This window comes from Schistocerca nitens, chromosome 2 (assembly GCF_023898315.1).
Source record: "Schistocerca nitens isolate TAMUIC-IGC-003100 chromosome 2, iqSchNite1.1, whole genome shotgun sequence".
Classification (NCBI taxonomy): domain Eukaryota; kingdom Metazoa; phylum Arthropoda; class Insecta; order Orthoptera; family Acrididae; genus Schistocerca; species Schistocerca nitens.
The window spans coordinates 703219677-703234769 of record NC_064615.1 but is presented as its reverse complement, the minus strand read 5'-3'; the positions used below and the strand labels follow the sequence as shown (position 1 = coordinate 703234769).

General features: G+C 40.9%; 1 protein-coding gene across 1 annotated transcript in view; it reads left to right on the top strand.

The window, feature by feature from the left end:
• LOC126235273 (SET domain-containing protein SmydA-8) overlaps positions 1–15093 on the top strand; it is a 217393-nt gene that overhangs the window by 57976 nt on the left and 144324 nt on the right. The gene's annotated exons all lie outside the window — the stretch shown is intronic.

The window sequence follows — 15093 nt, the reverse complement described above, 5'->3', positions numbered from 1 at the left end:
GCTCAACACGTGGGGCGTGAGGTCTCCACAGTACATCGATGTTGTCGCCAGTGGTCGGCGGAAGGTGCACGTGCCCGTCGACCTGGGACCGGACCGCAGCGACGCACGGATGCACGCCAAGACCGTAGGATCCTACGCAGTGCCGTTGGGGACCGCACCGCCACTTCCCAGCAAATTAGGGACACTGTTGCTCCTGGGGTATCGGCGAGGACCATTCGCAACCGTCTCCATGAAGCTGGGCTACGGTCCCGCACACCGTTAGGCCGTCTTCCGCTCACGCCCCAACATCGTGCAGCCCGCCTCCAGTGGTGTCGCGACAGGCGTGAATGGAGGGACGAATGGAGACGTGTCGTCTTCAGCGATGAGAGTCGCTTCTGCCTTGGTGCCAATGATGGTCGTATGCGTGTTTGGCGCCGTGCAGGTGAGCGCCACAATCAGGACTGCATACGACCGAGGCACACAGGGCCAACACCCGGCATCATGGTGTGGGGAGCGATCTCCTACACTGGCCGTACACCACTGGTGATCGTCGAGGGGACACTGAATAGTGCACGGTACATCCAAACCGTCATCGAACCCATCGTTCTACCATTCCTAGACCGGCAAGGGAACTTGCTGTTCCAACAGGACAATGCACGTCCGCATGTATCCCGTGCCACCCAACGTGCTCTAGAAAGTGTAAGTCAACTACCCTGGCCAGCAAGATCTCCGGATCTGTCCCCCATTGAGCATGTTTGGGACTGGATGAAGCGTCGTCTCACGCGGTCTGCACGTCCAGCACGAACGCTGGTCCAACTGAGGCGCCAGGTGGAAATGGCATGGCAAGCCGTTCCACAGGACTACATCCAGCATCTCTACGATCGTCTCCATGGGAGAATAGCAGCCTGCATTGCTGCGAAAGGTGGATATACACTGTACTAGTGCCGACATTGTGCATGCTCTGTTGCCTGTGTCTATGTGCCTGTGGTTCTGTCAGTGTGATCATGTGATGTATCTGACCCCAGGAATGTGTCAATAAAGTTTCCCCTTCCTGGGACAATGAATTCACGGTGTTCTTATTTCAATTTCCAGGAGTGTATATATAATCTGTTACCCAAAGATTTCTACTAGCCCTCGTCTTTTTACCTACTTGATCCTCAGCATCCTTCACTATTTCATATCACAAAGCTACCCATTCTTCTTCTACTGTATTTCTTTCCCCTGTTCTTGTCAACCGTTCCCTAATGCTCTCTCTGAAACTCCCTACAACCTCTTGTTCTTTCAGTTTATCCAGGTCCCATCTCCTTAAATTCCTACTTTTCTGCACTTTCTTCAGTTTTAATCTACAGTTCATAACCAATAAATGGTCAGAGTCCACCTCTGTCCCTGGAAATGTCTTACGATTTAAAATCTGATTCCTAAATCTCTGTCTTACCATTATATAATCTATCTGAAATCTTCCAGTGTCTTCCACATATATAGATTTCTTTCATGATTCTTAAACCAAGTGTTAGCTATGATTAAGTTATGCTCTGCACAAAAACCAGGCGGCTTCCTCTTTCATTCGTTACCCCCAGTCCATATTCACCTTCTGCTTTTCCTTATCATCGTTTCCCTACTATCGAATTCCAGTCCCCCATGACTATTAAATTTTCATCTCCCTTCACTACCTGAATAATTTCTTTTATCTCATCATACATTTCATCAATCTCCTCATCATCAGCAGAGCCAGTTGACATGTAAACTTGTACTACTGCGGTAGGCGTGAGCTTTGTGTCTATCTTGCCTACAATAATGCGTTCACTATATTGTTCGTAGTAGCTTACCCGTGATCCTATTTTTTAATTCATTATTAAGCCTACTCCTGCATTACCCCTATTTGATTTTGTATTTATAACCCTGTATTCACCTGACCAGAAGTCTTGTTCCTACTGCCACCGAACTTCACTAATTCCCACTATATCTAACTTTAACCTATCGATTTCCCTTTTTAAATTTTCTGTCTTACCTGCCCGATTATGAGATCTGACATTCCACGGTCCGATCCGTAGAACGCGAGTTTTATTTCTCCTGATAACGACACCCTCCTGAGTAGTCCCCACCCGGAGATCCGAATGGGGGACTATTTTACCTCCGGAATATTTTACCCAAGAGGACGCCATCATCGTTTAACCATACAGTAAAGCTGCATGCCCTCGGGAAAAATTACGGCTGTAGTTTCCCCTTGCTTTCAGCCGTTCGCAGTACCAGCACAGTAAGGCCGTTTTGGTTAGTGCTACAAGGCCAGATCAGTCAATCATCCAGACTGTTGCCCCTTCAACTACTGAAAAGGCTGCTACCCCTCTTCAGGAACCACACGATTGTCTGGCCTCTCAACAGATACCCCTCCGTTGTGGTTGCACCTACGGTACGGCTATCTGTATCGCTGAGGCACGCAAGCCTCCCCCCCCCCCCCCCCCCCAACGGCAAGGCCCTTTGTTCATGGAGGGAGGGGGGAAGTCAGATTATGAACTTCCAATTAATATTTCTGACCAAAAAATTCACCCAAATATTCAATTATTCTTACATTCAAGGTTACTATAAATGGTTGAAGCGATTTCATGGATTCATTGCAGCTACATTAATTCACACCGTTGCAGTAACTATTCTTACATACAAGGTTATTATAAACGGTTGAAGCGATTTCATGAATTCATTGCAGCTACATTAATTGACATATTGTCGTAAAATTCAACACTCAGACAGAAAAATTCAAAAGGTTTCATGTTGTTGCATCCACAATTCATATTTTTGCCTCGAGAGGGCTGGGCAGTGAGCAGTTAGGCAAGATGGCGACAGGCGCCGAGAAAGCGTATGCTGTGCTTGAAATGCATTCACATCAGGCCGTCGTAACAGGGCAACGAGACTTCGGATCGAAGTTCAACAAAGATCAACCAACTGCTAACTCCATTCTGCGGTGGTACGTGCCTCTTGAAGCTTCAGAATGACTCTGCAAGGGGAAATCAACGGGTCCCCGGCATTGAGTGAAGAAACGGTTGACAGAGTTTCGCACGTAGCCCACAGTTGTCGATCACCAGAGCAACCGGGCAGCTGAACGTACCACAATCGACGGTTTGGAAGATCTTAAGGAAAGGACAAGCTAAAGCTTTACCGTTTGCAATTGCTACAAGCTTCGACTCCCGATGACGAAGTCAGACGCATTGAATTTTCGACACAGTTGCGACAGCTTATGGAAGAGTATGAGTTTCCTGAGAACACATTTTCAGTGATGAAGCAACATGTTTTGTGAATGGCTAACACCGCACTGGTATCGCTATACAAGACACTTTGCCAGGGATAAACATTACATTCCTACCGTACAGGGCCCTGCTGGTCCTGCATACTCCGCAAAGGAAAAGGTATAACTTATGGCCACAACACTTGCAGCGTCCTTCGTGTCGAATCCGGCTCCTTCAGACCAATTATTCACGGTTGAAATGGACCAGGAGGCTACACAACTTGTAGCCCAGCCCACGCGCAACGAAATCAGACGCACTAGCACAAATAAAATTACTTGAGCTATCAAGCATTCCAGTGCTTGGAATGTCCCTGGTTCCGATAGCATTCAAAGTAGTGTCCTCCAGGAGTTCACAGATAGAGCCGTAGAATACCTTACGCGCCTTGCACCCATGACGAATGCCATCTTACAACACCAGCACTTCCCTGACTTCTGCAAGGCGGTCAAGGTCCTGATGTTCAGGAAGACAGGAAAAGACCAGTCGCTCCTACAAAATTACCGACCCATTAGTCTGCTGTGTTCGCTCAGCAAGATGGTCGAAAGGGTAATACTGAAAGCCATCACTAGGCGCTGAAGCCGAAGAAGTTCGGCTTTAAGAATCACCGCTCGACAACACAATGACTCCTCCGCGTTATTGAACATATAACATACGGCTACAACACGAACAAAGCCACGGGGGTTGTGTTTCCTGGATATCGAAAAAGCTTTCGACCGTCTCTGGCACAACGCCTTCATACGCAAACTAAGCGATGTTGGTTTCCCCGACGGACTCGTACGTCTCATACTCTCATATCTCACGAACAGACGTTTCAACACAGAGGTGCAGGGCAAAAAATCGACACAACACGGTATCCAAGTTGGAGTACCCCAGGGAAGCCTATCTTGTTCAACCTCTACATTAATGATCTTCCATCAACACAAAACACGACGTTGGCCATGCACGCCGATGAAACAGTCTTCCTTGCGCAAGACTGGAAACCGCCGAACATAAATTCACGAATACAGACGGTACTCAGAATTGCCGAGCCTTGATTGGAAGGATGGCGCATTAAAGTAAAAGTCGACAAGTGCGAAACAGTTCTGTTCACACGCAGACCGAAGCTACTGCGCAAACACCAACAATGTAGACACGTAACACTACATACACGCCCAATATGAATCCGAGAGAAAGTTAGATACCTCGGTGTCTGACTGGACAGGAAGCTTACATGGGGGGGGGGGGGGGGCGGGGGGGGGGGGGGGGACCACACAGAATACGTTGCCAACAGAGAGCACGGGAAGCGCAAACAACTCTACCAATGCTCAACAGGGAAAGCACACTAAATAGGAGGATGTCGATGTCCATATAAGTGAGACTGAATAGACCTCTGATGATGTACGCAGCTCCTACACGTTTGCGATGCCTACAGATCATAAAGTGCTACGCATCATTAGCAATTCTCCACGTTATACTCGCACAGTGGATCTTCACAATCAATATCGCTTTGCAACCTCAAGGAAGTATTCAAAAAACACTCGTAACACAACTTTACACGAACTCGACACACTTGAACAATCCTTTCATCTTTACTCTGGGGAACTATGATTATAAGTAGAATCATAACCGACCAAAGGCACTGCTAGCTAGCGCATAACCGCCTATGGCGAGCCAACACAAGCGACAACATCGGCAAGCCCACGCAGATCAGAAATACTGGCTGGATATGCCAGCAGCTACCACAGTAGACAAACAGGCAATAGCAGGGATGCCAACAAACTCGCACACTAACGCACAAACAAATTCCCAACACTACCCCACACTGTTAAGCCGGTATATGACCTACCGGTCACTAAGCGATGATGAATACAGGTATGCTGATGCTAGTCGAGAAGTTAACGCCGATACCCAGCTGCAGCCGCTGACTTACCCATCCATTGCATGATCTGTCACAGATCGCAAGCAATCCGCTACTGCCCTTACTATCCGACCCCATTATCACAGCCGGCCTTTTGTGGCTGAGTGGTTCTAGGCGCTTCAGTCCGGAATAGTGCTGCTGCTACGGTCGCAGGTTCGAATCCTGTCTCGGGCGTGGCTGTGTGTGGTCCTTAGGTTAGTTAGGTTTAAGTAGTTCTAAGTCTAGGGGACTGAAGACCTTAGATGTTAAGTTCCATAGTGCTCAGAGCCATTTGAACCATTTGAACCCACTATCGCAGAGGTTGCTTTCCCTTAGCTCTTGCCTTGGCCCTTTTTTCCTCTGCCATTCAGATCGCTACCCTTCGTTCACCTTTCGACCCTATCTATCTCCAGATGAGCGCGTATTAATGGTTAATCATAACCAGACGTACGCAAACATCGCAGACCCATATCCTGCGAGACCTCACTTAGCGAAAACTAGCCAGTAGGCAGAGGTGGCAGTAGAACTTTTGTGTTGGCCATCATGCCGGTGTTGGCGTGGAAGGGCTCCACGCTATTGAAAAAAAATCTTATTTTGCTATATATGCAGTTTAACATAGGAAATCGTACACTAAGTTTTTAAGTATTGGCAATCACCGGAGACGCGCCGAGTGGCCGCGCGGTTCTAGGCGCCATGTCATGAATCACGCGGCCCCTTCCGCCGCAGGTTCGAGTCCTCCCTCGGGTATGGGTGTGTGTGTTGTCCTTAGCTTAAGTTACTTTAAGTAGTGTGTAAGTCTAGAGACCGATGACCTCAGCACTTTGGTCCCTTAGGAATTCACGCGCATTTGAACATTTTTGCAATCACCGGTATTAATTCATATTACATTTCCTGTTGGAGATTAATTTATTCCTATTCTAATGGGTTTTACGTAGCTAAGTTATGGAACAGATTGGAAAAAAACGGTCACTTAACACTACATGCCTGGGCTTAGAATTTCAGCACCTCTTTCTGTTGAGTAAGTAACGAAATTTGATCAGTGAGAGGTGATGATCAGACTCCACAAACACAAGATTTCTGGAGATAGTTTCTAGTAGCGCCACGTGATGAATTTAATATTCCCACTGTGTGGTTGGTTGGTGATTTCCAAGTCATCTTCCACGGTGACTTCTTAAAGCGTATTGGCATTATCTGGAGGTTGGCCATTCCATCTACGTTTATTAGGCAATGTCCATTAGGATTTGTCTTATTGGGTGCTGAGGTCTTCCCAATGATGTGCTTGTGCTCCCGTTCTCTGTAGATTTATGCACTGAAATCTCCAAGAAGGATCTTGAGGTGGTGTTGAGGGATCTTGGTGAGTACCTGTTCAAGTGGCGGCCAGATTTTCTGAACTTTGTTCTTGTCAGGGTCACTGTTAATTGGGTCACGTGCGTTTACAAGTTGACACAGGAAACAAGAACTTGTATCTCAGGACACAAACCAACAGGTCCTAAAGGAAGGGCTGGGGAAAACTATTGAACATCATGTTATGATGTTTACTGATTGTTCTTTGTAAGGTAAAATAATTTTGATCCTGTAATTTTTACTTGTATTTTAGCACTGAAGATGGCTGTTTGTAGCCGAAATGTAGATTTCGAAGCATAATGAAAGGTAATGGGATTGCGACTGACTGCTGTGTGCCTCTTCTTGCTTACAATCTACGGTCGCTGTGCACCACGGTTCCTGATGAAATCAAAGTTGGTGAACATAATTTGTGATCAAGTACTCTTTAAAGCAAGGCTCAACTAAGAAAACATTAAAGTTTCAACTTTAGCTTTCACAATTAAAGCCGGCCGTGGTGGCCGAGCGGTTAGGCGCTACAGTCTGGAACCGGGCGACCACTACGGTCGCAGGTTCGAATCCTGTCTCGGGCATGGGTGTGTGTGATGTCCTTAGGTTAGTTAGGTTTAAGTAGTTCTAAGTTCTAGGGGACTGATGACCTCAGAAGTTAAGTCCCATAGTGCTCAGAGCCATTTGAACCTTTTTTTTCACAATTAAGAAAAGGCGTTAAATGTAAAATTCCAAAAGCGAAACTGTTTAGATATTCTTTAAGGACTTTTCACAAAATATTACAATTCCTCAAAACATTAAACACTAATAATTTATATTGAAAGTCATGCCGAAGTACACCATAACCTGAAAATTATAATAAAGTAATAGATTGGACACAAACCTGCAGACGTAGATCTCGGGACCCAGTGACAAGAAGCCGAGAGAGAGGGTGGGTAGTGCACATATACAGCAAAGCCCTCATAAGCAGTGAACAGGTTAAATAAAACCAAAGCCTTTGCCACTGCTATAAAAGAAGTCCAGTAACTAATCAATGTTAACTCACCGCGTAATGCTAGTTAAAGTTAACAGGTTCGAGCGAGGTACGCCATTAAAGCCAAAACTGCTACCAGTCAAGGACCAAAATTACTTGTATCTTAAATGCAGAAGCAATGTCACCACAATCTTAATAAATGCAGAAGCAGCCTTCAAACTAGCATCAACAATACAAAATTTACCAATGGCTTATTATTAGCTTAGTGATCAAATTAGAGGCTCTTAAGAACTTCAGCTGACCTCATGGAATTGTTTTTGGCATAGTTCACAAAGAATTAAACAGAGGTGCAAGAAACAAGTTGGTGCCACTAAATAAAACGGATCTTTTTCTTAAGGCCATCATCGTGACAAGATGTGACTTTGAATTAGGCACAGGCCTCTACGACTTAATCACCAAAATAAGTCTGCACTCTATTTAAAATTAGGTGCCTAAAACAATTTAAAAACATTTTCTCTAAACATAAGCCAGTTTCCCCACGGGAGCACCTGCCGCAACAAGTCCAAATTCACATTAATGAAAACGGGGGAACGCGGCACAACAAAAATTGAGAAAGCGGAAGGCCAGCGCGAAGATGCTTCAAACGCAGCCAACAACTGGCAACGGAGAAAGCCGCTGAAGAACATACAGTGACGCTCACGATAAACTGAAGAAAGCGGAACCGGATCTTTTCTCGACTAAGGAACCCGAAGAAGGCGTTAACTCGGTGCCCTGCAAAATCCTGTTGAAGGCGTTCCGGTGGTCTAGTGCCGAATCACACCAAATTCTTCGGGAGGAACCCCGGTACTAGATGAACAAGTGCAGCCAGGCCAGGACTAGGCTGGTCCACCAAGGCACATCATCAGTCGCACCGACCTCCACAGGGAACACCGACCGCCAACGCTCGATAAACGATGCGTCGGGAAAGCTGATCAACTGCTCTCCAAGAAACCCCTACGTTTCAATGAATACGCCATCCACCACAACCGCCCAATTCCGACTGCTCTCTCTCTTTCCGCACAACCCACTTTCTCTCTTCCAACAGACAGAGAAATCCAAAGGCCCTCGAGCTATGACACACGGCTCACAAGCGTGTAGACTCTGTTAGCGCAATTAACTGTGAGTATAGAGAGGCGTTCTGAGAGTGATGTGGGATCTACCACAGAATTCTCAGTACTGTTTTACACTAGAAAAACGGTTTCCAATCTTGGTTGTACGTTTACCTTTTTAGATACGAGATCCTCCAGAATCAGAGTGATCACGGTCAAGAAATCGCTTTTCATGTGTAACAAGTATGCTGATTCCGAATTTGTCACAGATTTCCGTCAGTGTCCTCATTTGTCCTATTTAGTCAGCGTCTGTATGTTGAGATACAAGCAACTGATTTCACTTGGGTTTCGGGTTTTTAGGGATGCTCAGACTCTTCCCAGCGTTAAGTCCAAGACCCCCTCCCCTTTACTCACCATAATCAGAATGACCAGGTTTGCTTCGATCTTCTCAGCTTCGGCCGGAGTAGATGTATTATTGCTTGTATTTCCATCGAGACAAGTTCTCCTTGGTTCATTTTAGCTGGTTGACTTGTGCCCAGGGCGAGTAAGTCACAGATTAAATTTAAATCACTGTCAGCATAAGGGTAGTTACTTCACAAGACGGCTGATGTTTTGCTGTGGTTGACAAATGTCTCTTGGTGTTCTTGACTTTTTGCCTTCTCCTTTATTCGGACTTGGGAGGGCAACAGCAACCACTGGGCTACTGAGTCCATCCAGTAACTCCTGCAGGTGGGGTTTATAATTGTGTGATTATGCTAATTATTATTTTTTTCTCTGCCTCGTGATGACTGGGTGTTGTGTGTTGTCCTTAGGTTAGTTAGGTTTAAGTAGTTCTAAGTTCTAGGGAACTGATGACCATAGATGTTAAGTCCCATAGTGCTCAGAGACAACCATTATTATTATTTTAATTCAGTGATCAATGGCTTATTTTGCAGAGCAGACTAATATGAAAGTGTAGTAATTTTATTTTCAGTAATGTTGTTTACCGAGCAGTTTTAAAGAGTATGTAAAGCTACGACAATCAATTACTCTCTGAAATAGCTATTTTGATTTAGCTGTTTTGTTATCTACGCTGCAGTGTCGGAACATTTCTAATACAGTCAGATGCTAATCTAGGGCACCAGCTACGATCCTTTCCTGGTTAATATACTGTTTTGCTGGGGTTGTTAATTAGACCCATTAATGTTGAGGTTCACTCGACTGAATCTGCAAAAACAAACTTACGTTAATGCTGAACTGTAGCACTTGCGGTTCTAGGCTGTCTAACATTAACTGGATTTTCCCGCGGTGCTTGGCAGAATGTGACAATAATATTTAATAGGAAATACTTTCCTAATGTTGGTAAGACGCATTTGAAGTTCGTTAAGGAAGTGGATACTATGATAAAGAGTACGGGAGAAGGCAGTTCAATCTAAGAGAAGGGGACATCTCCAAATGGACTATCATAGATGTTGGATAAATACAGATACAGAGAACGTAACTCTGAAGAATCCTTCGGTAACAGAACCAATACTTCAGTCGATCGACGAAAGGAGGAAATACAAAACTGTTCAGTGAAAGATAAAAATAAACAGTATAAATCATGTAGGAATTAAATAAACAGGAAGTGTAGGACAGCCAAGGCGAAATGGCGGCAGGCAAAGAGTGAAGAAATTGGAAACGAAATGTTCGTTGGAAAGACTGACTCAGCATATAAAAATGTGAAAACAACCTCCAGGTAGATTAAAAGCAAGAGTGGTAACATTGAGTATAATAAGAAGAAAGGATGGGGGAGTTTTGAGTTGATCTGCAAAAGTTGGCTTGTATGAATTATTTGTTGAGCAAGTGCACCTAACCCCTTCTCTATTGCTACAGAACGTATTAACTTAAAGTTGCGGTCAGTAACGGATATGAAGCAAACTTTGTACAAAAATTTTCTGGTGATAAAACAAACAAAAATATGAATTCCTCTAAACTTAATAAAAATGGCCTCAGAAGTACACTACAATTCCATTTCTAGTTAACATTTCATATCGTATAGCCAATTTTATTCAAAAAATATGACAGCACTGTCCTTTACCATCAATAATGCCACCAAGTTGCTCTTTATACATAATCAGAAATCTCTAACTGACGTATTTCTGAAATCTGGAGTATATAAAATAACAAAGATGGCGAGAACTCATATAAGTCAACTTTTTCAGAACACCTCAACACAGAAAATCACACACCTCCTCCCTCATCACTACTTAGCATGTGAATTGCACATAGAATTGATAAGGAGTACGAAATGAACCTTTTAGAAGAATTTGAAATATATAAATTCAAAAGATTGGTTGCGTGGTTAACCCGCATTAAAAAACAGACATTATTTTGACTACACATCATCTCTTATAAAATGTGGAAATTAGTCCATCCCTTTCATATATTAGAATTATGAGTCGTATTTTTTCAAATGTGTTTTACATAACTTCGTTATATGCTTTTCTTATAATTTTGTGTATACTTTGATGTATGTTTCTTGGCGTTAGCACAGTGGATACCTAGATGTGACGCAGTTATTGTCAAACAGTGTTTAAATAATCACATACAATACACTAATTTCTGAACATACAATGTCCTTATCCTTCTACAAAGAAGATATTGACATCTGCTACTCTAAGTAAATTCCTGTAATGTACTTTTGATACTTCACGTAAATTTACAGCAAATGTCTAAAGATTTATAATATACCTAAGTTTTTATGCTTCTGAAGATGACAGATTAATTTGTCATAACTGGTAAAGCATAATAAAATTTATTTGCAACCGATGACTGAAATTTACCCTGAAAAAATATCTCATGAACTTCATCTCTGCAGCTTGTATACATTTTTTTTTGTTACTGTCCTTGATTCAGAACCATATACAAGAGTAGATGCGGCCACAACTTTACAGAATTTCATTTCTGTGTCTTTTGTTGTTTTTCTTGCCAAAGTTCTTCCAATCGTTCCACAGATATCTTGATATTTATTGACGTTTCTCTCAAGATATTTATTATAATTAAAATTAATATCATATCGTAGATAACCGAAGTGGAATATTTGTTCTAAAATTTCTTCATTTATTATTTTCGATCTGAATGGGTCCTTTCCTTTGAAAGCCATTATCTTTGTCTTATTTGTAGATATAGTTGAGTTGTATTATATTGCCATCTGGCTCAATCTATATACTGGTATTTGTGCATTATCTTCTGTTTCCTGTATAGTTATCTAATCATTAGAGATCCTATTTTAAGTTCTAAGTGTATTTCATATTTCCACTTCATAACTAGGTCATTAACATATAAATTAAATAAAGTCGATGATAACTGCACCTTGTCATTTTCGAAAATGAACTTGAACTATTTTTGTGTTTACATACAGACTCATTATTGCATTAATAAGATGTCTAGAAAAACCTTTTACTTCCAATATTTTCTACAAAAGGTGTCTTTTTACCTCACCAAAATTAATAAATGCTAAATGCGTTTCTAAGCCAAACAGATGACATTTTTAATAATTTGTCTTCTTATAATAATATGGTCATTACTCAAATGTATGTTTCTGAAGCCTGATCGTTCTTCTGAAATTGTTGCATTGGTGATAGCTGTGGCCTTTCATCAAGAATTTTCTCATAAATTTTATATCCTGCAGTAGTAAACTTATTCCTCTGTAACTTCTTGTGTCTTTACCATTGCGTCTTTTAAATATGGAAATACTTTGGCTTTGATCCATTCTTCAGGTACAGAACAGTTCTTCCAACACATTTAAAAAGCAGAGAAAGCAAAATTCTGAAATGGTTCTATAACATCCACGGTATATATATATATATATATATATATATATATATATATATATATATATTACTTACAATGTGACGAGTGGAATATGAACGTGTGGAAAATTACGTAACTCAATAATATTCATTCAATTACGTAATTATTTCTTAAAAATATGATAATTATGTAAAACAGAGACAATATTTGTCTCACATTCTTTGTTAATCTATGTCATTCTTTTCTTTTGTTTTGTACCCTTTTGTCGTCTTCTTTTGATGTACGTCGCCGACGCAAGACACGAATCGATTTGAGGTCTGTTGAATGAAAAACATTTAACGTAAAATTATTCTAGTTTAATGTCCATTTGCTGGTAAAAAACAAATAGAGCCAAATGCGTTAAAACTTCCTCCTTTAGTTATAATTTCGTATTAATTGTTTTATCATAGCTGCAAGAAGCGCAGCCATTGTTAGTTGCGATTATATAGCAACTTCGTCTGTACTTCTGGTCGTAATACCAAGGGTTTGTGTTAAACTAATTTGCGAAAGAGTATTAATAATTTTTTTCTGGTGGCATCAATTTCAATGATTAACTATTTATTGAGCAAAGGAAAATATTAATTAAAAAAGAAATCCTCTATCTTTTGTTGGCCGCCATCTTAACTTTGATCTCAGTGGCAAATTTAAATTACTTGAAACTGCTAACAATATTCCGATGTGTAAGAAATAAATGTGCAACGGTGGTACTGAACTCTATTTATAAAAAAACTATCGAATGAAACTGCATCTTCTAAGAACGGTGCCGATGCTTTTTATTGTTGAATAAGATTTCATTGCTGATGTATGAGGCCAAAATTAAACTACGCACGAATCACGGAGAAAAATATTTCTGGTAGCATACGTCAGTGTTGTGTGCGGGTGGTATTCTGTGGTTCTTTTTCATGATCAATTTGCTAAGAATAATTAAATCCATCAAAGACAAAAATTATAAAAACTCTGATGTACGATCTGTAATTTTAGTGATACGAACATAACTTACAGACAACATTATTACACTACGTCAGGTGGAATTCTTGTGCAATTTGAACAAAATCATTATCTGGGAGAAGTTGCAGTATGAATATTGCATTATACATGTGTATAATATTGTCAGTATCATTTACAAAATCAAATCAATACAACTGCTAAATATCAGAATGAATTCAAACCGCAGAATACCATAGAGTATCATATCATCCATATTCATTGCACTTGTCCATGTTGATGATACGCAAAACCGCCACAGTTCCTACATATTTGATTAATTCAGCATTAATGCCATCTAGGCCAGTAGCTTTTCTATTTTTTGTTATATTTAACGCTTTTCTCAATTCTTTTATGTCTGTTTGATCTACAGAGTAGTACCAGTTTTTATAGAGGAACTTTTTTCACTATTTTCATTATACCATAATTTCTGTTGGGGTGTACCCATCGCTTTTCTGTTATTAGTTCTATGTTTGCAAGTTTATTCACATGCTTCATAAGTGTAAACGCTGTACTGTCTTCCTTGAATGTCATATTCAACATCAGAATGAATCTTTCGAGGACTGACTACGGTAGCTTTTATTAAATTCTTTGTTTTACTATTTTTCTGTTTATGTATTTCCGAGGCTTCATTTGTCTGTATTTGTAAATAGGTGTTATAAGCATTTCGTTTTTCTTTAAGATTGTTAGCTATGTCTGCATTCCATATTTTCAGAACCCTTTTCTGTTTTGATACTTTGCTTTTCCTAGTACCTTATTAGCTACTTTCAACATTGCTGTTTTTAATCTTTCCCACTCTTCTTGAATTTTGTCTTTCAACCACTTGCAATTCCTGTGCATGTCTTTGGTGATTAAGTTCCTTATGCTTCCTTCCTGTCGAAGATTAAGTTTGTATTTCAAGTTTTTCTTTACAGTTGTTTGTTTCCTCCATCTTGCCCACATTTCAATTTTCGAAGTAACTAGGAAGTGATCAGACCTGTTGTCATTACCTATTACCAAACGAGTATCTTGAATTTGAGAGCTTGCTTTTTTAAGAACCACTACATAGTCAATTACTGAACATGAACATTTTTCATTCCAAGTGTATTTATTTACATCTTTCTTCATGGAGAAGTTGTTTGTGATCGTCACCTGTCTGAATGTAGAAAAATCTCTTAATGTCTTACCATTTTCATTTAAAGTTATTTCACCAACTGTGTGTACTGTACTTATTGCATTTAAGTATCTTAATATTAATAAATGATCAGTTTTGTTATATTTATTTACTTCTTATTGCAGCTCTTCATAAAATAGTTCAGAATCTTTGTGTTTCCCAGCTTCAGGCACATAAACTTCTAGACACATAAATGTCCTCTATCAATTCTGAATCTAGCAAATACCGTCCCTTCATTTATGTAGTCATAAAAATGGGTCTTTCTTTTCCATTTTTCACCTGTAAGAACGCCTACCCTATTTGCTGCTCGTTTTCTTTATTTGACTCCATTGTAAATTAATGAGTAATTATTTAAATCTTTTCTTCCCTTAATTTTTTCCTTTGTTTCCGTTGTTAGAGCAATGTTTATATTTCTCTGTTTCAAGTTTTCTACAAGCACCAATTCCTTTGTATTAAAACTTCCTCTTATATTCTATGTACCTACACACAATATATATTTAACACAACTTGTTTTCCTTTATCACGACCTTGTCGTTGATTTTGAAAGCTATCCAACTTATTCCTTAGAGACTTGTGAGTTATGGTTTTATTTCTATGGATGGTTAACCAGCCCACTGCGCAAT